This window comes from Pseudophryne corroboree, chromosome 8, assembly GCF_028390025.1.
Source record: "Pseudophryne corroboree isolate aPseCor3 chromosome 8, aPseCor3.hap2, whole genome shotgun sequence".
Taxonomy (NCBI): domain Eukaryota; kingdom Metazoa; phylum Chordata; class Amphibia; order Anura; family Myobatrachidae; genus Pseudophryne; species Pseudophryne corroboree.
Genome location: NC_086451.1, coordinates 169,335,895 through 169,346,356, shown reverse-complemented (window position 1 = coordinate 169,346,356; position 10,462 = coordinate 169,335,895). Strand labels below are relative to the sequence as shown.

At 44.3% G+C, this 10,462-nt stretch overlaps 2 non-coding genes across 2 annotated transcripts; both read left to right on the top strand.

The window, feature by feature from the left end:
- Positions 1-8,421: 8,421 nt before the first annotated feature.
- Positions 8,422-8,585, top strand: LOC134950957 (U1 spliceosomal RNA). Its single transcript, XR_010183784.1, has one exon. It is a non-coding gene; the product is annotated as a U1 spliceosomal RNA (small nuclear RNA).
- Positions 8,586-8,737: 152 nt separating this feature from the next.
- Positions 8,738-8,900, top strand: LOC134952021 (U1 spliceosomal RNA). Its single transcript, XR_010184645.1, has one exon. It is a non-coding gene; the product is annotated as a U1 spliceosomal RNA (small nuclear RNA).
- Positions 8,901-10,462: the final 1,562 nt, after the last annotated feature.

Below are 10,462 nucleotides of genomic sequence, written 5' to 3'. Positions count from 1 at the left end.
ATGGGTTAGAGGCCTTGCTGTAGAGCTCACACCTTTCTTGTCATGCATTGTAATATTTCCTATGTCCTGATGTTGTGCTCTCTGCTCCATCCAAGTAAACGGCAATGTAGCGTGGCTATCAAAGAGCGTGAAGATTGCAGATTTCCTGGGATTAATGCTAAAGAATGCTATTATAGAGGCTGCTGCTTTAATTCAAGTGTCACTGGGGTTAAATGGTGTTTTTACCTTAAAAACACAGGTAGAGTATACAGTACAGTGGTAGAGTGGGAGCATGTAGTGCTATTGATTACAGATTTGATGGAGCTTAAACATGGATAAGGTCCATAGCTATAAGAGTTTATCTTGTGTATCCTTTATTCTTAGTCATGGTCAGATAAGATTAGAAAATACCATTTAAGTGGAAATTTCCTGTTAGCTGTTTTAGCTAAATTGCACCAGTTAAAAAAAAAAAAAAAAAAAACTAAGCTGCTGTAATTCCTGGATGTTTCCTTACTGCATCAACAGGAAGTGACAAGAAACAATGTAATGTGGAACCGTACAGCAGAAGGGATTGCGGCTACCCCACAATAAGTGCAGCGGAATGTAAGAAGAGGAATTGTTGCTTTGACTGCAGCATTCCCGGGGTTAACTGGTGTTTCTTCAAGTCACAAGGTATGGAGCTGCTGTATTGTTACTCGCAAGTCAGTAGTTGTATGATGCTCACACCTGTTAAGCTGGATACACACAGAATGCCCTACACAGGGGGTGAAATGAGCGCCCCCCCACCCCCCGTACGCTCAGTACACATCACGCTGTGCTGAGCGGGGGGAGAGATGTGTGCTGAGCAGTTCGCTCAGCACACATCTCTCCCCAAAATTGGGCCGTGAATACGGACCTTTAAACTGGATCCATACTTAGATTATCTGTCCAATTTTTTTTTTCTAGTTGAAACAAAATTATGCTAATATGTGGCAGCAAATGACAATTGACCATTTGCTCACAAACACTGGAAAACATCCAAAAATGGTCATTTAGATAAATTGGTTAAATCCATTTCATTTAGCTAATTTATCCAAACTACCTTTATTGTATCTTTGTGGGTGAATGATGTGTGGGTCAGTGTTGAGGGTGGTGGAGGAGATGGGTAATAGGCACAGCAGGGTGTGGACAGTCAAATAGTGTGCTTAGAGGTTCAGAGTCATTGTATGAGACTCTGGCAACAGTGACTTGATGAGTCTGGTGTCCATAGGGTGAGACGCACTAACCTTTTTATGCTATTGAAATAGTTCTCCTCCTGACCGACGCAGTTCCTTGCTCCGAGGTTGGTGTATTGTCCTGTTGCAGCGCCTCTCCACTGTGGTCACAGTGAGCTGTGTGGTGTTGCTGGCGCATGCCAATCTCCCCCCAACCTCCCTCTGGCATTTCAGACCTACGTACGCATGATGGGATCTTGTATGATATGCGCGTGTGCTGTAGAGATGAAAGTGGCGGTGAGGAGGCAGATCGTGAGATGGGGAAACTTTGTTGACTGTTAGCGAAGGGGAGCACTGGGCAATCCGAGTTGCAAAGAGGGCAGCAGAAGAGGTTATTGCATGTGCACTGGTGACGGGTCCATCCTTGGTGGCTAGCCTCAGTGGTAAAGGGGTACATGAGCTAGTGTCCCTTGGTCAGCCATGTACCATGGCCACCTCCCTACCTCCTATATATTCTCCCTAATCTGTCACTTTGTTACGGTCTGCTGCTGGCACTGGTGTATCGTCCTGCAGATGCCGTCTCCGCCCATTGCTGTGACTTCCCCCAGAGTTAGCCACACAGAGTGACAGATCTGGGAAAATATATAGGAGATCATTACTTTCACTTGCAGCCTACCTTATTTTTTTGCAGCCTAGCATGCTCCTGACCCCTTCTCTCACTAATACTTATACAACATTCATGAACTCATCTTAAGGTTTCTTTATTATTCAGTCACACTGTCTTGGATCCAAACCATTTCCTGTGGCATTGCAGTCAAACAATTGAGCTATTTACCCTTGCATAGAAAGGTATAATCTAAGCTAGAGAATTCTATTTGGAGCTCACCTTGTACTTTGTGAAGAAATAATCAGCATTGTGGCTGAGCAGATATATGGAGTGTGTGGCTGCACACTGCATTGATCTGCTGAGTTGCAATGTTGTGACTCATTGTAATGCCGGCGGCTGTGGGCCCTTGAGTGCGGCGGGGCCCCAGTGCAATGCACTGCCTGCCCTGCCAGTAGTTCCGCCCCTGGTGCCCCCCACTGGTGTGGGCTCCTGCAAGAGAGCCCCAGCGTCATGCAGTGGATTTGGCAGAAGCAGAGGACTCTGCTCCTGCGATCTTGAAGAGGCTTCTTGGAGTCAGCATCAGCATTCCCTTGGTGAATCCACAATGCCCTCCTATCCGAGACTGCCATGAAATTGGCCCGTGAGCACTTGTGCCCGGTGTAGGATTTTTAAATATGTGTAGTTTACTGTATGCAAGGGTTTAAAACCTTTTAGGAACTGATATCTAAGGTGTATTACATGTAGTTTAAAAAAAACAAAAAAGGTTTATTTTATGGCAGTAGTTTCCAAACTGGGGTTCTTGCACTGGTAGCATAGTTTGGTGGTCCAGGACCAATTAAAATTATTTATACTTTATTAAATTGGCAAAACCATTCCCTCACAACATAACTGAACCTGAGGATGACATGCTATAAACACAATTTACTTAATTTTATATTTTTTTCTGAATTTCTCAATAAAAAAAACTTTGGCCTAGGGGTGCCGTGAAACAAATTTTGATACTATTTATTTATATAGTGCTCTTTCTCCAACAGGACTCAAGGCGCTTGAGATATGGCTTCTGGAACTGAACACAGGATTCTAAATGTGGCTGTACCAAGGACCTATACAGTGGCATTACAGGTTGAGTATCCCTTATCCAAAATGCTTGGGACCAGAGGAATTTTGGATATCGGATTTTTCTGTATTTTGGAATAATTGCATACCATAACGAGATATTATGGTGATGGGACCTAAATCTAAGCACAGAATGCATTTATGTTTCATATATACCATATACACACAGCCTGAAGGTCATTTTAGCCAATATTTTTTATAACTTTGTGCATTAAACAAAGTGTGTGTACATTCACAGAATTCATTTATGTGTCATATACACCTTATACACACAGTCTGAAGTTCATTTAATACAATATTTTTAATAACTTTGAGTATTAAACAAAGTTTGTGTACACTGAGCCATCAAAAAACAAAGGTTTCACTATCTCAGTCTCACTCAAAAAAGTCCGTATTTCGGAATATTCCGTATTTCGGAATATTTGGATATGGGATACTCAACCTGTATTACTTTTTTCTGCTACTGGTTCTTTACCTATGCAAACAAGCATCTGACTTGCCTTTCCTATTGCTTTGTTACATTGCTCACCTGAAATAGTAATACTTAGATAGCTTTCCTCTTGCCATTATAATGCCCTTAATATTATAGTTAGCCTTTGTATTTTTGAGACGTGTATGATTTTGCATTTTTTGGCATTAAATGTTGCCATGTTCTTGACCATTCCTCTAGTCCAGGGGCGGAACTGCCAGAGACAACGGAGTCAGTTGCCGCCGGGCTCCAGCCCTAAAGGGGCTTCCTCCATTGCCCTCCGGCTGTTACGTGCCCTTCCTACTAAATAGACAAAGGCGCTACCAGCAGGGTCTCGCAGTTTGTACATTCCATGCCGTAACACCCTTCTTTCCACCTTTTTAAAGACCCAGCCCAGCAGCCTCGCCGATGCCACCACCGCTAGCTGCAGCACTGCCAGCGGTGGGGTGCCCCTGCTTCTTCTCACACCACAGATAGCTGGGCAGCACTGCAACTGCCTGCCTGATTGCTCCGCCCCCTTCCGGCTCCCAAGCACCTCTGCTGCCCAGTGATCCAGGAGCCTGCTGCTAGGAAGAAGTGGCCGAGCTTCAGCAAGCGAGTCTGGACACTGGCGGAGGAAGCCATGATAACCAGATAATGGGGAGTGGAGAGCCAGTTCCAAGGTAATACTTTATACAGCTGGTTGAGATCCTGGTCGGTGGATATGGATTCCAAGAAAACCCTGGAGGTGCTTCCTTTCAAGGGAGACACTCTCTTTGGAGAAGACCTCAATAAGATTGTAGCTGATCTGGCTACCGCTAAAACAGCTTGCCTACCTAGTATGACTTCTACCACGCAGAAGGCTAAAAGTACTTTCCCTTGGCCCTTTCATCCTCAAGGTAAAGCGTACCCAAGGTCAGGCATACCCAAAGCAAGCTCATGCTTCCAGACCTGCCAAGCCCAGACTGAAGCAAGCCTGGGCTGCCCATCAGCCTGCTTCCAAAACGGACAAGCCTGCCGCATGACGGTGCAGGCCTCCCTCTGGGGGATCCCAGGGTGGGGGGCCCGACTTCTAGGTTTGGCATAATTCTAAGCTAGAGAATTCTGTTTGGAGCTCACCTTGTACTTTGTGAAGAAATAATCAGCATTGTGGCTGAGCAGATACATGTAGTGTGTGGCTGCAAACTGCATGGATCTGCTGCGTTGTAATGCTGATACTTTTTTTTTCAAAGTACCAATAGCTTCATATAATGTTCACAATTTTTATGCAGGATCAAATAGCTCAATAGGTAGGGTGTTTGATTAGAATTCAACAGGTTATAGGTTTGAATCCTGGGTATGGTAGTTTGAGATGTGTTATTTAATAAAGTATGTTGTTCTGACTGCCGGCATCCTATCACCTGGGATATCATACTAAATAAATGGATTTGATTTTTTTTTTTATTTTTTTTTTAAACTAGGGACAATTTCCAGATACTTTTCTTTATAACTGAGATTGCCCCCTGGAACTTCACATCAGTTGACAACTATGCATGAGTGGGCAGTGCTTGCTCTGGATCTGCCCACCCATTTATGTGCCGTCATAAAAGAAAGCACAACTGACAGTTATCCTGGGCGTACACTACACAATTATCTGTCAGGCTATCTATCCAGTCTGGATGGAATGAAAATCTGGTAATGTATAGGAGCAAATGTCAATTAACCATTTGCTCCCAAACACTAGAAAAGTGGTCAAAAATGGTCATTACACAAATTGGTTAAACCCAAAATTTAACCAATTTGTTTAGGGGACCATTTTTGTCCATTTTCTAGTGTTTGAGAGTAAATTGTTGATGGTCATTTGCTCACATAGATAACCGGATTTTTATTCCAACCAGCCAGTGTTGGAGATATGGTCTGCCAGATTACATAATGCATACCAGAGCCATAACTAGACTTTTTGGTGCCCTGTGACAGATAATTATATGCCCCCCCCCCTCCCCATTTTTGCAATATGGACAAAAGGCGCATGCCTTGTGGGGAAGGGGCATAACAAGATTGGTCTCAGAGAAAGCACATGAGATATGAAGATATATCTAGTATACTTGACACTCAATGGTTTGTGGTATTGCCGGGGTGCCCTCCTTAAATGCATATACAGTCACACATGGCGTGTTTGTGCAAATGGCATATCAGCAGTCAGCACTAACTGGTGACATGCCATTTGTACAAGTAAGCCATGTGTGACTAGTATATAAACATACTTTATTAAATAACACCTCAAACTATCATACCCAGGATTCAAACCTATAACCTGTTGAATTCTAATCAAATACCCTACCCATTGAGCTACTTGATCCTGCATCTATTCTAACCTCCAAAAACAGATTCAGTTGCATTTTCCAGCGTGTTTTGTTTGCGCCTTTGCAAATGTCTTACATCGACAAACTTATTTAGTACTATTTTGCAAATAGGGTTACATTGTCGCAACATTGTGTTCCCAAATTGCTTGATTTTTTTAAATGCAACAATTGATAAAGACACCTGATAATTGCTCTGTGGAGTCTTATTTTGTGTCTACTTCTTATCTACATTTAATTCCCTACCTCTAATCAAGGCATTTTTAAATGCTGGGGGCTGCCAGGACGTGAGGCCTACCTAGACTTTAGATCTGAATTTGAATGTACTTGTGAACTAACTTAATTTCCTACTTCTAAATTCATTCCTAAATTCACTACTTACATTAATCCTGTAGTTGGGCATTTTGAGCCTTCAATTGTGGGCATTGTTTTGTGTCCAAACCAGCAGCTGGTGGTGTGCATTTGCTGGAAAGGCATCGAAGACCTCCGATATGCTGCATCTCCTGATGTGTGTCTCCCTCAAGTGGCTGTCAGCAAATGCATGCTAGACACCCCATGCCAAGCTGATTGTGACATCACGGAACATGCATCATAGAACAGGCATGCTAGAATATGGGTCTTCAACCTGCGACCCTCCAGCTGCTGTGGAACTACATATACCAGGCCAGCATGCCCTGCCTCAGTTTTAGCATACCTTAATAGCAAAACTGTGGCAGGGCATGCTGGGATGTGTAGTTTCACAGCAGCTGGAGGGCCACAGGATGAAGACCCATGTGCTAGAGCCAAGCCGCAGGTACATTGAATGCTAGCAAGCTGAATGTTTAAATCATTTTTGTTCCGCAGCATTCCAATGCGGAAGATTCCATGGAACCAGAGATTATTCCATTGAGAAGGACATGCTGCCTGGATGACTGCACTGTGCAAATTAAATCACGGAGCCAGTTGGCTTGTGGGTGGCTCTGGTGACTGGGTGGTTGGGTGGGCGGTGTGTCGGAGGTGGAGCACATGCAAATGAATGTGTATCATCCAGCTAGTGAGAGTGAAAACTCATGCAGGAGTGTGCCTGCTTGTCAGTGGGTTATGCACCTTGCCAGGCGTCAAATCTACATGGAGCAGCTGGAGGGGACAAGAGCAGGTTTGCAAAATATAGATAGAAGAGCATATATGCTGGCGCATTCTCCATGATTGTGTCAGCTTATGTTTTGGTGCACTGCACTTTCCTTCACTAAGTTTTAGCCATTTTTGTTAAATGCAAGTGTAGTTGCTTCTCGCCCTTTTGGCTGTGATCTTGTATCGTGGTTGAAGAGTCTGCTGGAGGGATTGTTTTCTTCATTGGCGAGAGACTGAAGATATTCCAGGATGGAAGGCTTGGGAACACTATCCGTTTTTCAGTTGTGGAAGAGTTGAAAGACCGGATTGGACTACATTCTATAGTAAAGGATATCTTTGTATTTATTAATCCTCCCTTTATATGTGTCTGTCTTTCAGTAAAGCTTCGGGCTTGTGATTCCCTCACCCTCTTACACTCCACACACATAGCCTTAATAACTGTTGTATTATTGTATTGTTTAAATGTATAGTGCAGTTCATGATTTATAGTGTAGGCTGGCCTGTGCTGTAGTTCTTGAACTGTACAATACCGACAGCATTTGTATTGTGTTTTGGCTGTGCTGCAAAACGGTACTTATGTGTGTAATGTTTATGTATGTTTTTTTGCTTCTTTATGTCAATAAAGACTGCTTTTTCAATCCAATATCTGAAAACAATCAATGTTTATCTTTGATGGCAATAGAAGTGGTATGATATTTGCTGCTTTTGAAAGGCAATATCTGATATGTCCCCTATCTGGGAACCATATATTAAATGGCTTTTCAGAAAAGGGAGATGGGAGAAGAGCTTTCAGTACTTGTAGGACCGATGCTCATTTCCTATTCTAGCCTCCAAAAACAGATTCAGTTGCATTTTCCAGCGTGTTTTGGATGCGCCTTTGCAAATGTCTTACATCGACAAACTTATTTAGTACTATTTTGCAAATAGGGTTACATTGTTTGCAACATTGTGTTCCCTAATTGCTTGATTTTTTAAATGCAACAATTGATAAAGACACCTGATAACTGCTCTGTGGAGTCTTATTTTGCGTCTACTTCTTATCTCCACTATTCTGACTTCTCCTGTCTGCTTACTTTGTGCCTTCCAACGCACAATGCGAACTACAGGTAGTGCTGCAGGGCCCACACCCTTTTAGTTGCCTTACAGAGCAGCTCTGGAGCTATTACAGTGCCCAGCTGCTGCAAGTAATCAGCTTGAATGCTTCAGGGGCTGGGGCATAGCCAACATGAGCCCCACACCGAAGTAGGGTGGAGGTGTTTAATGCGAACTAGGGGTCATCCAAGCGCCGCAAAAGGCCGCCATGCCCTGCACGCCCCTTTTCTCTTTTCATATGCAGACGAGGGTTGAAGCCAACTTTGACCCACTGCTTGGATGACATCACCATAAGCAAATCCATCTGCTGCAGGCCTTCCCCCAGGAATGCTTGCACTAGTTGTTGCATTTTGTTTGTTGTTTGGGGGTGCTTCAGTATTAGGTAGCCTTCTGCCCTCCCATGTTCATCTGAAAATATGTGTTCTCCCTGCAGTTGTTGTCCCCAGATGAGAGTTCCCTTGTGCTGCCTCAGTTGAATCTCCTTTACTTGACAGAGATGTGCCTGAGCAGCGGCCCTCCCCAGCCCTATCCCAAATCATACTTATTTTGCATAGGAGATACCATGGTCATGAAGATTGTTCTCCCAGGGTGAGGTTCATTCATTGCATTCTGGGTATGCTGACCCCTGTGATTTCCCCAAATGTGGGAAACTTGACAGCATTATTTGTGGTAGTGGGGGACTGTGTTTGTGCTTTCCTCTGGTCAGCTCTGGTAAAAGTCAGATTTCTTTGTCTCAGATCTTCCTCTAGCCTTGTTCTTCTTTCGAGAGTTTCCTTGTGCTGCCTCAGTTGGATCTCCTTCACTTGACAGGGGGGTGCCCGAGCAACGACCCTCCCCAGCTCTAGCCCAACTCCTACTTACCTGCCAGGTGAGATACTATGATCATGAAGGTGCTTCTCCCAGGGCAAGGCTCACCCATTGCACTCTGGGTGTGCTGCTCCTGCGATTTCCCCAAATGTGGGAAACTTGACTGCATAATTTGTGTTTCCCCTGGTCGGCTCTCGTATAATTCAGATCTCTTTGTCTCAGGTCTCTCTCCAGCCTAGTTTGCTGTCTGTTTCCACTTCTCTTTTCTTGAGCCGCTCCCTTCTATGCCCTTGCGCACTATCCCAGGATAATTATTGTAGCTGGTCTGCGGGTAACAGCTCTCAGATCCACTTCTAGAAAAAATGCAACAATGTAATTTGAGTGACAAACTGCAGAGATGAACGCTTTCTGTGACTGCTGCACAGGGATCACACAAACTCTATTCATAGGGCTGACTTCACTTAGGGGAGATGTTCTCGCCCCGCAAAGAAGTGCGAGTATATACCGCACTTACGGTACCATTGGATTTACAGATATTTTTTTGCAATACACTATGGGGGTCATTCTGAGTTGATTGCTCGCTATTTAAAACGGTGGAGTTAACATATCTCACGTGGAAGGTGATCATGTTATTAGCCTTGGCTTCGGCTAGGCGAGTGTCGGAATTAGCGGCTTTGTCACATAAAAGCCCATATTTGGTGTTCCATGTGGATAGAGCGGAATTGCGGACCCATCCTCAATTCCTACCAAAAGTGGTCTCATCTTTTCATATGAACCAACCTATTGTGGTGCCTTTGGCTACGCGTGACTTGGAGGATTCCGAGTTACTTGATGTGGTCAGGGCTTTGAAAATTTACGTGGCCAGGACGGCTAGAGTCAGGAAAACTGAAGCGCTGTTTGTCCTGTATGCAACCAACAAGATTGGTGCCCCTGCTTCAAAGCAGGCTATTGCTCGCTGGATTTGTAACACGATTCAGCAAGCGCATTCTATGGCTGGATTGCAGTTACCGAAATCGGTCTAGGCCCATTCCACGAGGAAAGTGGGCTCTTCTTGGGCGGCTGCCCGAGGGGTCTCGGCACTACAGCTGTGTCGAGCTGCTACTTGGTCAGGTTCAAACACCTTTTCAAAATACTATAAGTTTGATACCCTGGCTGAGGAGGAACTCATGTTTGCTCAATCGGTGCTGCAGAGTCATCCGCACTCTCCCGCCCGTTTTGGAGCTTTGGTATAATCCCCATGGTCCTTACGGAGTCCCCAGCATCCTCTAGGACGTTAGAGAAAATAAGATTTTAAACCTACCGGTAAATCTTTTTCTCGAAGTCCGTAGAGGATGCTGGGCGCCCGTCCCAAGTGCGGACTACTTCTGCAATACTTGTATATAGTTATTGCTTCAATAAGGGTTATGTTAGAGTTGCATCGGTCCTGCACTGATGCTACAGTATGTTGTTTTTTCGTACTCATAACTGGGTAGTTTATCACAAGTTATACGGTGTGATTGGTGTGGCTGGTATGAATCTTGCCCTGGATTAACAAAATCCTTTCCTCATACTGTCAGTCTCCTCTGGCGCATAGAGGGAGGAGCCAGTGCACACCCAGAACTAAAGTCTTTCTTAAAGTGCCCATGTCTCCTGCGGAGCCCGTCTATCCCCATGGTCCTTTCGGAGTCCCCAACACCCTCTACGGACTACGAGAAAAAGATTTACCGGTAGGTTTAAAATCTTATTTTCTACTTTATTCTTTTCTATCCTAGTTTATTACGACCAACTCTCA